Source organism: Dromiciops gliroides, chromosome 3 (genome assembly GCF_019393635.1).
Source record: "Dromiciops gliroides isolate mDroGli1 chromosome 3, mDroGli1.pri, whole genome shotgun sequence".
NCBI lineage: Eukaryota > Metazoa > Chordata > Mammalia > Microbiotheria > Microbiotheriidae > Dromiciops > Dromiciops gliroides.
The window spans coordinates 65,223,775-65,231,056 of record NC_057863.1 but is presented as its reverse complement, the minus strand read 5'-3'; the positions used below and the strand labels follow the sequence as shown (position 1 = coordinate 65,231,056).

Genomic DNA, 7,282 nt, shown 5'->3' with positions numbered 1-7,282 from the left:
ATGCTTTCCTTCTTCATCTCTACCTACTGCCTTCCCTATATATTTTTTTTGCAGGGCAGTGGGGGTTAAGTGACCTGCCCAGGGTCACACAGCTAGTAAGTGTCAAGTGTCTGAGTCTGGATTTGAACTCAGGTCCTCCTGAATCCAGGGCTGGTGCTTTATCCACTGTGCCACCTAGCTGCCCCCGCTATATTCTTTTAAGTTCCAACTAAAATTTAATCTTCTATAGGGAGTCTCTTCCAACTCCCCACCCTTAATTCTAATGCCTTCCATTAATTATTTCCTATTTATCTTGTATGCAGCGTTTCTGTGTATATATATATATATATATATATATATATATACATATATATGTGTGTGTATATATATATATGTATATATATTTTTTCATGTTGTCTCTCTCATTATGTTCTCCTTGAGGGTAGAGACTGTCTTTTGCCTCTCTGTATGCCCAATGCTTAATACCGTTGCTGACATAGAATAGGTATTTAATGTTTATTGATTGGACATTGTGTCAATATCACAAAATATGCAGAGAGGATCCAATTATAAAAACATTGGAAGAGTAAGAAAGGACAAAGTTAAAAAGGGCTTTAAATCACAAACAGAGGAATTTATATTTGATTGTGGAGGTTAATAGAGAGCCCTTCAAGATTATGAAGTAAGGAGCTGACATGGTCAGACCTGTGCTTTAGAAAAGTCACTGACAACTGAGTGGAGGATGAATTGGAGGCTGGAGAGCTTTGAGAAAGGAAGACCAATGGGAAGGCTATTGCAAAAGACCATGGGAGAGGTGATGAGAGCTTGTACCTTGGGAGATTGAAAATGTATAGAGGTAAAAACCTCTCCCCTGGAGTAGGTATGGGAATGGAGGAAAGGGAATTGTGCAGGTGGCATGAGGATATTGTATATATTGCTTGGACTGAGGAATAATTCCATAACCCAAGATTTAGTAAACCTGGCCTATTGCAATCAACTCCTAATCTGTCTTTTTCCTCTAGTCTCTTTCTTCTTCAGTCCATCTTCCACACAACTGCCAAAATAATCTTCCTTATGCTTATGCCTGATTATTCCACTAAAAACCTCGAGATGAGTGAGTGGCTCCCTGTTACTTCCAGGATAAATTGCAAATCCTTCAGAGAATTATTTAAAACTCTTAATGGTCTCATTCCAACCAAACTATTCACTGCTATGCAACATGAACCTTCCATTTCAGCTAGTCTAGCTTCTCTGCCTGTCTTAGCCATTTGTGAAATTTCTTATGGACTGTATCTCTTCACACCCCCTCCTTTTATATCTTGTCCCTCCATTTTACCTGTTTAAATTTTATCCATGTTCAAGCCCCACCTTCTAAATGCAGCCTTGCCTCCATCACCTTGATCTCTCCCTATCCTCAACTACTGTAGTGTTGTTAGTACTACTCACTTGCCAGGGAAATATAGCCTGCCAAAATTAATTGGTTTCATAACAAGATGTTGGATAATATTACATAGGACTAGTTAATTGTTTAGGAACAATTGTACACATTATAAATATTGTAAAGAATTAATTGTTATTTGAGGTTTTTATGACCCCATCTTTTGACTAGAATTTTTTTTAAAAAAACCTCAGCATGCGCATTGGCCTCTGGGGCTCCGCAAACAGCATGGTGCTCCACCTACTGGTTGTAGCCCTCGCCATGGCGCTGTCACCTCACGTCATCACCAATCTCCGACGCCTATACTAGGCTTCCAAACATTATAATTTTGCAGGCCTATGTAGTAATTAATTCTTTACAATATCAATGGGTGAACAACTCAACTATGTATCCAAGGGATCTGGTGACTTTGCTATAACTTTTGACAAGGTTAACTACCCCTTTTCTCCAGGATCCTCCCTCCTTTCTTGCCTTCTGTGACACTGTCCTCTCTTGCAAGATCATAATCCATGTTCCCCTCCCTTTTGTTTTTTGTTTTTTGTTGTTGTTTTTTTAAATATGGAACGCTTCACGAATTTGCGTGTCATCCTTGCGCAGGGGCCATGCTAATCTTCTCTGTATATGTGCTGCCGAAGCGAGCACTCCCCTCCCTTTTGTATAAGTATACCCATAGCTCTGCCTTCTGCCCTTTTCTCTCTTCATATAAATATATCCCCTCTTTTGGTGGTCTTATCGGTTCCTACAAAGATAATTCACAAATCTACATATCCAGTTGGCACTCCTTCTCCCCCCCACCAAAAATTTAGTATTGACTTCATAGATACTTTTACTTGCTTATCTATATACATTCTGTGTCACCACAAAAGAACAATGCCAGTTCCTCATGGCCAGAATTTTTTTTTTCTGTTTCCCCAAGAAGTGTATTGCACACAGCAGATACTTAATAAATGGTTTTTGAATTAAATTGAGTTTTCTCCCCAACTAAACAATGACACCTTTTATATTCCTTTACATGCCTCACAATGCCTTGAATGTGAATAAATATTAAATGAATGAATGAATGAGTTAATAAATGTATGAATGAGCACTGCTAGAATCCTTCCACCGTTACCCTTTTTACCTTTGCCCTTCTCACCAATAACAACTGCTCCCTAGGACTTCCCCATACTCCAGGCAGAGCTAGCCCTGGGCAAACCTTTGATTCCAGATGTGCCAACCACTTTCCCTTTTACTTCTCCTGGGGGAGAATGCTCTTTCTCAAGCCCCTCCTCTACATCCAAACTTACTAGAGATCTACCATGAGTTGGTTTGTTCTGTTTTTAATTTAGTGATTTTTATGAGCAAAAATTAGTTTCTTTCCCTCTCATTTCCTGACCATCCATGGAAAAGGAAAAGAAAAGGGCAACCATTGCAACAAATATCCAAAGTCAAGCAGCACAGATCCCCAGATTGGCTATATCAGTTACTCAATCAGTGAACAAGCTTTTATTCATCTCCTCCTATGTGCCAGGGCCTGTACTAAGTGCTGAAGATGCAAAGAAAGGCAGAAAACAGTCTCTGCCCTCAGGGAGCTTACAGTCTAATAAGGGAGACAACCTCGCATAAATGAGATGCATACGAATACATTTAGGGATGATCTCCATGAGTCTATTGCTTATGCCTTAGAGTGAATGGAAGTCTATGTGGCAACTTTCCCAAAGGTTCCTGCATTTACAAACTCCTTTCCAACTATGGCAGCGACCAGAAGAGGCAAAGTTCTGGGAGAGGGTGAGGGGAGGTTCAGTGACTGAAGGGGACAGAGATCCTAGGAAGGTCCTAATCCCAAGAAAGGGAAGATTGGATCTAATGAATCAGATATAGATAGGACTCATCATGCCAAAGGTCAAATAACTTATCCAGTGCCTTCACGGCCATCTGGGGGTTTAAAAAATCAGAACTCATGGTCTGAAGCTCATGTGTAAAGTATTTTGGAGATGTTGCTTTTGACTACCTAAATCATGCAAGTATAGTCCTCAAGCTGTCACGTGTCAGAGCTGATGTTGATGTGTTTTATTCATCAAACAGTTTTATAAAATGTGAGTGGCAAGAGCAACCTGGGAATGGAGCCCAAAAGGTTTACTTAGAACATTTGAAAGAGAATACCCCTGGAATTCCAATCTGCACATTCAAATGGACATGCACTGCCCCCCCCAAAATATTCTGAGGGGCTGTTAACCAGGCAGCCGTCTGGGTTGCCTGGAGTCTGGTAAGCTGGTATGAGTGTTATATCCCCTTACATGTGCATGGGCAAGATTGCAAGCTGTGGTCACTCCCCATTTCTAAGTGACAGATGAAAGGTAGCAGTTATTAAGGACTGTAAATCTATCCTTATTTATGCTGCAGAAAATGGAAATCCTAGAGCCTGGGTTGTCCTATCCCACCAGTTTGGCCTCAGATACCACCTCCTCTGTGAAGTTTTTCTGGAGTCCTATAGGTGCAATTGATCTCTTCAACATCTGACCTCATAGCTCTGTATACATTTTTTGTGCACTTAAGAACATTCTAATTTATATTATATTGATCTATTCACATCTAAGCTTTCCCCATTAGTTTGTAAGTTCTTTGAGAAGGGGGAAGGGAAAAGGTATTTTTAAGCACAAACTATGTGTCAGACCCTATGCTAAACACTTTCATCTGATCCTCACAACAACCTGTGAGGTAGTTGTTATTATTCCCATTTTACAATTGAGGAAACTGAGGCATGCAGCTATTAAGTGACTTGCCCAGAGTCACAGAGCTAGTAAGTGTTTGAGACCAGATTGAAACATATGTTTTTTCCTAAGTCCAGGCCCAGTGTTCTAGCCACTGTTCCACGTTTGAGATTAGAATAGGTTGCAGCTCAGGACAGCTTCTATATTGTAAGTGTTAATGAAATGTTTCTTTAATGAAGGAATGAAATAATGTGTGAATCAATCAATCTATCCATCCATCCATCAATCAAAAGATGCTCACGCTTCACAAGGCTCTAGGAAAAGACTAAAGTAAAGGACACAGGAAGAACAACGGTTTGAGCTCATGGTAAAGAAAAAGGAATCAGGGCCACTGGCAAAACGGGCAAGAGACAAGATGGACTTTATTTATTAGTAGAAAGAGAACCAGCTCTGAAGTCAGAGACTATGGATTCGAACCCCACTTCAGATGATTACCACCTGTTCAACCTCAGGCAAATCACTTTAGCTCCTTGATCCTCATTTTCTACATGTAAAATAAAGAGGTGGCCACTGAATTGGTTTGGTGTAGTTGTTGTCCTTCATGCTCAAAGGGGACCACAGTGACCTCACCATCACGTCAGGTCACGGTACAGTGTGTCCAACCATGGCCGATCAAGCCAATATGAACTCACAAGGCCCTGCCACAAATCTGGCACAAATAGCCTACATGACCATCTGGAGTAGAGATGACTCTAAAATAAAGAGGCCAGACCAAATGCCCACTGAGTAGGTCCCAAGCACAGACTTCAGCTTCATCAGATCAAAGATTCAGGGGTAGTAGTGACCTTGACAGTCATCTAGGCAGGTCCCCCCATTTTACAGATGAGTGAGGTCAAGAGGAATTAAGAGATTTACCTGAGATCATACCAGGAGTAATTAGCAGAGTGAGAGTCTAAACCCAGGTTCTCAGACTCCAATTCCAGTGAGTAAAAAACCCGGTGGGTCCTGGGAAGAAAGAGTCCTACACCCAAGACTGGAGACCAAAGGTTTAAGTTCACTTTTGCCACCAGCTTTTGGTGTAATGTTGTAAAAAATCCCCATCTTTTCTAGCTGTAATAGGAACAAAAATACAAAGTCCCTAACTCTCTTAGAAGAATCAGTGAAAATAAATGTGATCTTGTGATTAGTGATAGGTATATTCAAATGATTCTTCTAATGCTAATCCACCATTTTGTTTGGAGAAACAAAAAAAATCAAACCACTTTCCTAATACCACAGTTCTCTTTTACACATAAAAGTTTGACAATCGGCAAGTCACTAATAACCCTTTTTTATTCTTCTTCCCTCTGCACAGTTTTTGCTTGGTCAGCTTGTTATCCCAAGCTGGTTGGGCTATACCAGACTTTATGGGTACTTTTTCCCCCCTCCCTCCTTTTAATTAACTCTAAAATATTATTAGCTCAATTATTAGCAATATGTTACAAGGCACCAATATTGCAGCTGTGTGGATGTGTCTTTATTAAAACAGCAATGCTATGCATTAAGAAACCTCTAGCATTCCATTATAAACTCTATCAAGGCAAGGGAGATAACTCAGTTTGCAAATTGGTCCCAGTTCAAACTTGGCAAGGGAATGAAAATTAGGTTTGAATTAATTTGGTTTCTTTTTTTCCCCTCACTCTTCCCTCAAAACATGTAATTCTTATTAGCAATTAGCACCAGTTCAATTTATACTGGCATTTAGAGAGGTGAACCGACTCATAAACTAAGAATCCATGGCCTCATGTTATTTTAACTTAAGAATGGCTAAGCTCCAAAAGGCAGAGAAATGTACTTTTTAATATATATATAAAATATATATTCCTTCCAAAAAGGAGTACAAAAGTCCCTGAATTTCACAAAGCTCAAAGTGACAGAAGATCATGAAATGTTCTATTCTCCAACCCAGGCAGTTCTAAGAGCAGCCAGAATGAACCCAACATAACCCCCTGCTCTGCCGAGTGCTCTAAATATAGGCTCACACCTAGCCTTTGCCCAAAAGCATCCAACACTAATTGCCTTTAAGAAAGACCCACACAGCAAGGTGCCCTTATTAGAGGCATAACTAATATTCTCAGATGCAAAGCATTTTGAAGGTAGAGCAAGAGGAAGACCAAAGAACACCTCTCATTGCACTGGAGGGCTCTGATGATCTTATAAGCTCCCCAGTTCAATGATTCTCAAGCTTTTTCCTCCAAAGACCCCTTTGTCAGGCCAAAAGACTCCAATGCCTGCCCATGCTCACAAAAATATTAAGTGGCAGAGTCAGGATGGGGTGGACATCGCAAAGGGACCAGTTTGGGCTTCAGAGAAGGAAAAACTTCCTAATGAGTAGAGTTATCCCACAGTGGAATGGGCAGCTCACTCTCACTGAATGTCTTCAAGGAAAGGTTGGTGGCCACTTGTCATGTTCAATGTAGATAGACAAGTATAGTGTAGTGGATAGAGGACTGCACCTGAAGCCAGGAAAACTTGGCTTTGAATTTTGCCTTGGACCCTGGTCAAGCCTCTCTCTGAGACTCACTTTCCCCATCTATAAAATTGAGATAATAACAGCACCTACCATGCTGGGTTGTGTGTGTGTATGAATTTAGATGATATATATGTACTTATCCATATATAATATATACTATAGTATATATGTGCTGTATATATGTATACACACTATATTATATAATCTATACCATACCACAAGTGCTACATATACTATACTATATCATGTGTGATACTGTATACATACTATATATACCATACTATATATAATCGATACTACACTATATGCATGCTACATATTATATTGTATGTGTTATATATGCTACATATAAGCTATATGCATGCTATATATACTATATTGCATATAATATCTACAATACTATAGATGTGCTATATGTACTATGCTATAATATATATTATACATACATGTGTTAAATCTAATATATACTTTGAAAAGGGTCTTTGAAAGATTAAATGATATCCAAAATGATCTTTTTAAAAGATTAAATGAGATATTGTAGGAAGGCTTGGAAACCTTCAAGCACTATATAAATGTCAGCTATTATTAGAGGGGATTCTTGTTTAGATACAAGTTGGATGAAATGGGCTCTGAGGTCCCTTCCAACTCTGAGATTATGTGTTT

The 7,282-nt window shown here is 39.5% G+C and overlaps 1 pseudogene; it reads right to left on the bottom strand.

The window, feature by feature from the left end:
• Positions 1-1,969: 1,969 nt before the first annotated feature.
• Positions 1,970-2,059, bottom strand: LOC122752258 (annotated as a pseudogene).
• Positions 2,060-7,282: the final 5,223 nt, after the last annotated feature.